This window comes from Puma concolor, chromosome A3, assembly GCF_028749965.1.
Source record: "Puma concolor isolate L17-30 chromosome A3, mPumCon1.1.hap2, whole genome shotgun sequence".
Classification (NCBI taxonomy): domain Eukaryota; kingdom Metazoa; phylum Chordata; class Mammalia; order Carnivora; family Felidae; genus Puma; species Puma concolor.
This window is the reverse complement of record NC_141669.1, coordinates 27,039,629-27,047,152: the sequence shown is the minus strand read 5'-3', so window position 1 is coordinate 27,047,152 and position 7,524 is coordinate 27,039,629. Positions and strand designations below refer to the sequence as shown.

Sequence of the window (7,524 nt, the reverse complement as noted above, 5' to 3'; positions counted from 1 at the left end):
TGGCTCATGAGTTTGAGCCCCACGTTGGGCTCTATGCTGACAGCTCAGAGCCTGGAGCCTATTTTGGATTCTGTGTCTCCCTCTCTCTCTGTTCCTTCCCTCCTTGCGCTCTGTCTCTTTCTGTCTCAAAAATAAATAAACATTGGGGTGCCTGGGTGGCGCAGTCGGTTACGCGTCCGACTTCAGCCAGGTCACGATCTCGCGGTCCGTGAGTTCGAGCCCCGCGTCAGGCTCTGGGCTGATGGCTCGGAGCCTGGAGCCTGCTTCCAATTCTGTGTCTCCCTCTCTCTGCCCCTCCCCCATTCATGCTCTGTCTCTCTCTGTCTCAAAAATAAATAAACGTTAAAAAAAATTAAAAAAAAATAAACACTAAAAACAATTTTTTTTAATTATTAAAAAAAAAGAAGATCATACTCTTACACTAATGAGGCTGCCATTGCACAAATCATTTTAGGAATTCCTCTTTGTGAAGAATCTCCAAAAGCCTGTGGCATACCCTATTTAATAATTCAGGGGTACCAAATCTTCATCCATTGATAGTGAATTTTATTTTGGGGAAGTACCATGTCATTTGGATCCAAAGGTCGTGATCAATTTGTCAGTGAACTGGCTGAATTATAAAAACAAGGTACATATAAAAGTCCTTTTTCCAAGTTGCTCAAACTGTTTGTCAATTCACTCCCAAAGTATTACGTGCAATGACCAAATTATTGTGACTAAGACCATAGCCCACCAAAGTGACTTTGAATAACTTATGACTATTTCTTTATAAATTATAAAGGGGCTATCACATACATATCTATGAAAGAGACAGTGGAAATATTGTGTAGGACTAATTGCCATTAAATTAAAGAAACTGAGGCTCACAAAATGTGTTTTCAAAAATCTCACAGCTGGTAAATGGTAGAACCAAGATTCAAGTTCAGTTCCTCAAATCCCTAATCCAGAGATCTTACCATTAAACCAGCAAGGTAGTTATACAGTCTGTGTGTTCCCACTGTCCCCTACCATGCTCATGGCTGATCTTGCTAGTAGATGAAAGCACTCTTTCCTACTGAGCCAGATCCAGCTTTTTGGGGCACCAAACCAATGAATTGGTATTGATACTCAACTTATTTGTCTTTGTCCTTCTGCATTACCTACCCTGTTGAAGAGGACAGCACTCATTTGAATGTACAGTTTCTGGTATGTTTGTTTAAAAATTAGCTACATAATATGCCAGTTAATGTCTTTGGCTCTTGGTATTTGTTTCAGGCCTTAAAACCTTATATTTCTCTCTAGAGACCCTCAAGAATTGCACCAGCCCACCAACACAAATGAACAGATCTATGAAAATCTTGTTTCCCCAAGTTGTCTATGTCTCCAGTTGGCTTACTAAAGAGCCACAGTCCAACGTGAAATCAATACCATCTGAAATGAAGCAACTTCCTGGCTTTCGACAATTTTAGGCTGTGTCTATTTCCATGTGTACCCATTTGTTTAAATTAGGTTGTTTTGTTTTTAAATTTGGGCTTAGTAAAGCAATCTGATAGCTTTGTTGATGGTCTTAGGTCTCAATTAATGCTGATTTGCCTTTTCCAACTGCCAACTAGTTATTGACTTTACGCTTTTAACAAATGAGAGTTTTTCAAAGGGTTCCTGGGGACTCCTGCATCAGAACCATCTGGAGGATTTTTTAGTACCTAGATATTGTCTGGTGTCTGATGGCATTTCTTTTTAATTTTTTTTAACGTTTATTTATTTTTGAGGCAGAGAGAGACAGAGCATGAACGGGGGAGGGTCAGAGAGAGAGGGAGACAAAGAATCTGAAACAGACTCCAGGCTCTGAGCAGTCAGCACAGAGCCCGACGCGGGGCTCGAACTCACGGACCGCGAGATCATGACCTGAGCCAAAGTTGGACGCTTAACCGACTAAGCCACCCAGGCGACCCTCTGATGGCATTTCTTAGGAATATGAATTTTTAACAAGTTCCCTGGATGACTTAAGATTATTTAACAACCACTGCAATGTAGACAATTATGAAAGACTGATGCTCTTTCCAAGGGAAAATTTATATCTACATCTACATCTGTGTATTTAATTCTTTAAAGCTAGTGAATAGTGAAGAGCTGTGGACACAACAAAGGGTAAAAGAATTAAATTGCTCAGAATACAGGACACAGGGGAAAAAAGCATTGGAGAATTTGAAGATAGGTCAATATAAATGATCCAAAGAGAAGCACAGAGAAACTTTAAAAATATTAAAAACAAAAATATTAGAAACTCAGGGGACTATATCAAATAGTCTTACATGCATAGAATTGGAGTCCCAGAAAGCAAGGAGAGAGAAAACTGGGCAAAAGAAATATTTGAAGATAAAACAGTCAGGAATTTTCTAAACTGATAAAAGACATGAAACCGCATATGCAAGAAACTCACCAAACTGCAAACAGGATGAATAGAAAGAAGATTGCTCCCAGGCACATTATAGTCACTGAAAATCAAAGATAGAAGACAAATTCTTTAAAAATAGCCAGAGGGGAATCCAGGGTGGCAGTGCCGAAGCTGCTGCTCTTACTGTTGCTCCAAAGTGAGCTAAGGACCGAACCCCTCATCATGTTGAAGCCGAGCTGGGCCACTCAGGCCCTCAGGAAGCCTAAGACCAGCAGCATGATTCAGACTATCATGTGGGCAGCCCAGACCATGTCCAGGTTCCCCGGGAGGCCCCATTCTAAGTGAGCGAGGCATCTTCATCAACCAGTTCTGCAAGAAGTTCAATGAGAAAGCAAAGGGCATCAGGGCACCTGGGTGGCTGAGTCACTTAAAAATCTGACTTAGCTCAGGTCATGATCTCACAGCTTGTGGGTTCAAGCCCCACGCTGGGCTCTGTGCTGACAGCTCGGAGTCTGGAACCTGCTTCAGATTCTGTGTTTCCCTCTCTGCTCCTCCCGCACTCACACTGTGTCTCACTCTCCTTCAAAAATAAATAAACATTAAAAAAAGAAGAAGAAGAAGAAGACAAAGGACATCAAAGAAGGCATTCCTGAGGCACCTAAGTGGCTTAGTTGGTTGAGCATCGGACTTTGGCTCAGGTCATGATCTCACAGTTTGTGAGTTTAAGCCCTGCATCAGGCTCTGTGCTGTCAGCACAGAGCCAGCTTCAGATATTCTGTCTCCCTCTCTCTCTGCCCCTTCCCTGATCATGCTCACTCTCTCTCTCTCTTTCTGAAAAACAAATAAACATTAAAAAAAGAAGAAGATACTCCTTTGCCCACCAAGAGTTTTGTGAAGCCTGACAGGACATGCGAAATCAAAATTGGATAACTCACTGTTTCCTATTTTCTGAAGGCAGCTGCTGGGATTGAGAAGGGGGGCCTGGCAGACAGGGAAGAAGGTGCCAGGCTTGGTGTATGTGTATGAGATCGCCTGAGTTAAAGCACAGGATGATGCCTTTGCCTTGCAGGATGTGCCCCTGTTGTCTATTGTTCACTGGCTCTTCCCATTCCCTGGGCCTTCGTGTGGCAAAGGACCTCAGTTCAGGAGAGTTGGCAGCTTTCCAGAAGAAGTGGGCCACATTCCTGGCTGCTCAGAAAGCAGCAGATTTTGGCAGCCCAAGTGGAAGCTGCCAAGAAGTGACCCCTGCCCCTCACACTCCAGGATTTTGAAGGAAGAAGCTAGAAAGGAAGCCAGTTGGAAAAGCTGTGCCAAAGGGGAGGAAGGGAGGTAACACTGACCTGATTATTATTTCCCTGACTTTAAATTATATATTTTTACATGTATGGCAATATCAAGGGATCAGGCCTCTGTCATACCCCCTCCCCAAAAAAAGCCAGAGGAGAAAAAGAGACACTCTATTTGGGTGGGGGAATTGGGAGGAGAAACACAGATGACAACTGACTTACACACAGAAATAATAGAATCTGGAAGATAATGGAATACCACTGTTAAAGTGGCAAATGAAAAAAAATAACAAATAAGATGATTACAAATAACAAAAAAAGCAAATAATAAATAACAAAAAAAATGTTTAATATCAACCTAGAATTATACATCCTATGAAAATATACTTCAGAAAAAGGGAGGAAATAAAGACATTTTCAAACAAACAAGATCTGACAGAATGTGTTATTAACAGATCTTACGTATTATAAATGGGCCATTTTGTTTACATCACTACAGTAACTAGAGATTTTTGTGAATTAAAGGGAAGTTATGCCAGATGGAAGCCTGAATCTACAGGAAGGAATGGAAAGTACTGGAAAAAGTAAATATGTGGGTAAATAGAAAAGACTATCTTTCATTTTTTGAATCTTTAAAAGATGTTTGAATGTTTAGATAAAAATAATAGCAAGCCTTGTGGGATTTATATGTAAAACACATAAAAAAATGGTGCTAAGGAACGAAGGGGTAAAATGGAATAAAAGTGTTTTAGGGGTATGACTTCATCCATGAAGCGCCATAATATTTATTTAATATAGACAAGGATATATTAAAGTTGCATATTGAGGTCACTAGAGCCACCATTCAAAAAATAATAAAGGCATAGCTAAGAGCTAGTAGAGGGGATAAAATATTATTATAAAAATAATAATCAGTCTAAGAGAAGGCAAGAAAGAAGAAATAAGGAATATGTGAGACAAATAGAAAGATGACTTATCTCTGCTGATGTGAACTTTGATCACCTGGCTGGGGTCGTGTTTGTCAGGTTTCTGCACTGCAAGCTTACTCTCTTCTTCCCACATTCCATCCTGGACTCTTTGAAAGGAAGTCATCATATGTACTCCATACTTAAGGGGTAAGGAGTTATGTTCCATCTCCTTGAGTGTGGAGTATCCACACAAATTATTTTGAATTCTTCTGCAGGGAAAATTTGTCTCTTTTCCCCCATTTATTTTTCAATCATTTATTCATATTAGTATGGATTCATAGGTATTTATTTACACTTTAGGTTATAATCTGATACTAAGATTTGTTTTATTGTTAATATTGTCCTAACTTTGGTCGCTGGGAGCCTTTTCAATTGGTTCCTGGCTCCCTTTAACATACCCCTCACCTTTTTTTGTTTGTTGGTTGGTTTTAGCACTCCCTTATTTTCTCACACTATAGACCCCTCTTCTATATTACCTGCCCAGGGCTAGAAGCCTTCCAAGGAGCCATGGTTCCTTCCATTGGAGAAAGGTTATAGAAACCAAGATCTGGGTGGTGGGTGTGCTTGTTGCTATTGGGATGTTGTTGCTTCTAAGCCCTCTCAGCTGACAGAGCAAGGAAATGTATGTGGCATGCAGTATACTAACCTGTGTATTTATACACAGCTGTAAATTTTCTACATGTAATCCATGTGTCCCTATATTAAGCTAAACATGAATTCATACTTATGTCTTCAATTCTCATCCAGTATCACATGGATCATTCTAAACTTGCCTCCTTAAAAGCACCTCTTTTAAAATCTCATTTCCTGTTCTGGTCCCTTCCTCCATCTTTCCCCTAAATTATTCCATTTAGAGATGTTTTACCTTATACAGTTGCTCAATAAAGTCACTCTCTAGCCCTGAAAAGTCTGCTTAGACATTTAACATGTGGAAGATCTACACAGCAATACATCCAACAAGTGCTGTGTAAGCTTTTGGCTCTACCATTTCCCTTCTGAGTAAGTCTTTAGAGGTATAATTTAATTGCTCGGTACCTCTAGTTGTCCGACCTATAAAAGGGCATAATATTTGACCTGTTCTCTCAGTAATTTGTTGTGAGGACCAAATATATAATGGGGTAAAAATAACTTTATAAAATTAAAAGCACTGAGAACAGACATAGAATTAGAGTGACTTTGGCCAAGCTCCTAACACCATATCTGACACCATGAGGAAGAAACAGGCACCATCTTATTTAATCCTCAAAATGGGATACCTTTTATCATCCCATTTTACTAATAAGGAAACTGAAAAAATTAAGCACTTAGTAGTGGTAGTGATAATAAATAATTAGCACTTCCTGAGGACTACTGTTCCAAGTGCTTTACATGTATTAATTCATCCCATCTTTAAAAAAAATTGTTTATTTATTTATTTTGAGAGAGAGAGTGTGTGCTGGGGGTAGGAGCAGAGAGAGACAGAGAATCCCAAGCAGGCTCCGCACCACCAGCATGGAGCCCGACACAGGGCTTGAATTCATGAACTGAGATTTTGACCTGAGCCGAAATCAAGAGTTAGACAACAACTCAGTTAACCATACGAGCTACCCAGCCATCCCTAATTCATTTAATCTTCACAACAACCTGAGAAAGCAATTTTCTATTAGCTACATTTTACAGAAGAAGAAACTGAGGCCCAGAAAGGATTCCACAGCTAGTAACTTACAGGGTTGACATTCGAACCCAGTTCTTTCTCTCTCTCTCTCTCTCCCTCTCCCACTTTTTTCCAGGTGTCTCTTAACTAGCAAATGAAAATGCCTCTACCATTGCTCATTCTTTTGACAAAAATTTGAGAACCTACTATGTGCTGTTCATTGGCTTAGGCACTGCTGATCCAGTACTAAATAACACAAAACTCAGGCTCTTGTGATGCTTCTATTACACAAATATAAGGCACTGTTATTGTGTGAACATGGAAAAAATTATGTTTCTACTTAGAGTAGCCTCGTTCATTTATGGTCACTTTTGAGAAGACATTTTGTCCTCAAGGCTTTATGCCAATAGTATTGTATGGAGCACAGTATGGTTTTTACTTGATTTGCTGTCTTATCTCAGAAGTCAGGAAATGGTGACTGCAGGTGGTGACTGCAGGTGACTCCTCAAGAACTGGAGTTGTTCTATCCACAATTACACATCTTTTTCTTACTTTTACAGCACCTCTCAGCCTTTTCAACCTCAACTGTCCTCAGTGGCACTGCTTTTAGCACCTCCTCACTGAGAAGAGTTGGTCTCCAGGACTCCCTAATCAATATATACTTGTCCAGGGGTGCCTGGGTGGCTCTGTTGGTTGAGCCTCTGACTCTTGACCTCAGCTCAGGTCATGATCTCATAATGGTGAAATTGGGCTCCACGCTGGGCTTGGAACCTGCTTCCGACTCTTTCCCTCTCCCTCTCCCTCTGCTCCTCCCCCTGCTCATGCATGTGTGTGTGTGTGTGCTGTCTCTCTGTCAAAAAAAAAAATCCATCAATAAAAGAAAAAGAAAAGAAAAAGAAGTTTAAAAATATATATTAATATATTTAACATAATATATAAATATTTAATATATAAATATATATATTTATATATACATATATATTTATCCAGCCAAGCTGGGGCTAAACATAACACAAGACTCTGTTGTGACTGGATGTGATGCTCAGAACTGCTGCTGGATGAAGCCAACACAGAAATGGGGAAATCCAGAAAGCCACAGAGAAGTGGGGCCAGCACCCCTGTGTACATTCGGTGGAGCTTGCCTAGTTTAGGGCTTGTTATGCAGAGCATGAATCCCCTCAGGGCTATGCTGTCCTCAGTTGGGTCTGTGGTTACTTGCAGCTAAAAGCATCCTCACCAAGACAGCATCGCAAAGGCCTCTTT

The 7,524-nt window shown here is 40.4% G+C and overlaps 1 pseudogene; it reads left to right on the top strand.

Moving 5' to 3' along the window:
* The first annotated feature begins 2,596 nt into the window (after positions 1 to 2,596).
* Positions 2,597 to 3,616, top strand: LOC112864330 (large ribosomal subunit protein uL11m-like; annotated as a pseudogene).
* The last annotated feature ends 3,908 nt before the right edge of the window (positions 3,617 to 7,524 follow it).